Source organism: Octopus bimaculoides, chromosome 4, assembly GCF_001194135.2.
Source record: "Octopus bimaculoides isolate UCB-OBI-ISO-001 chromosome 4, ASM119413v2, whole genome shotgun sequence".
NCBI classification, from domain to species: domain Eukaryota; kingdom Metazoa; phylum Mollusca; class Cephalopoda; order Octopoda; family Octopodidae; genus Octopus; species Octopus bimaculoides.
The window spans coordinates 50588409-50589362 of NC_068984.1; the positions used below are offsets into that span (position 1 = coordinate 50588409).

Sequence of the window (954 nt, forward strand, 5' to 3'; positions counted from 1 at the left end):
ATATAATATATATGTATACACAATGAGAAACAAAAACAGAAAGACGAAGACAGAAAACAAACATTTTTTCGAACAACGAAAAAAGACAAACAGAGAAACGAAACATGCAACATAAAGAATATTTCCCTTCTTCAGTTGTCCCAGTTCCATCTACTCCGCGTTTCGAAGGCAAGGACAATACGCGACTTCGTTGGAACAGTCCTTCCCGCAAAGCAAATTAAATAGAATTTGGAATTTTTTGCGGAGGGTGATAGTGTAAACAAGAACAGGACAGTGAGAACAAGACAGTAAAAACAAGACAGAACAGTGAAAACAAACGGTAAGTGCTGTTAGGCCAATACGATAGAAAAATTATTATTTTGAACGCTAATTAGATGTGAAAGAGAGACAAAAAAATCACGTCTTCTCTAAAGAAAGGCAGGAAATAGAAAGAAAGAATCCCTTTCGTCACGTGTCAGTGACGAGAGGGTCAAGGAGGAGGACTGTAAGAGAGGGAGAACGGTGGAAGGAAGAGAAGAATAGGAAAGGGTTGGGAGAGAAAAACAGAAAGGATGAAGAACAAGAGAGGGAGAAGATAGACAGGGAAGTGATAGTAATAGTAGTAGAGTGCGCAGTAGTAATTATTAAGATAAAACTTACTTGGAAACGGGTGCGTGGCGTTCGATCATATAATAACATAAATAATATATAAATATGTGCATATATCCATACATATATATACATACCTACATTTATATGTATACATACATGCATATATGGGTACAGGAATCACATAAAACGTTAAACACAATGAGAACCGAAAACATAAAGATGAAGACAGAAAACGAACTTTTTTCGAACAAAAAAAAAACAGAGAAACGAGAATGGATATATATATAGATATAACATACAAACGTACATACATACACACGCACACACACACACACACACACACACACACACACACACACACAC

The 954-nt window shown here is 36.2% G+C and overlaps 1 long non-coding RNA gene across 2 annotated transcripts in view; it reads right to left on the reverse strand.

The window, feature by feature from the left end:
- LOC106870201 (uncharacterized) overlaps positions 1 to 954 on the reverse strand; it is a 26924-nt gene that overhangs the window by 21628 nt on the left and 4342 nt on the right. The window lies entirely within an intron of this gene.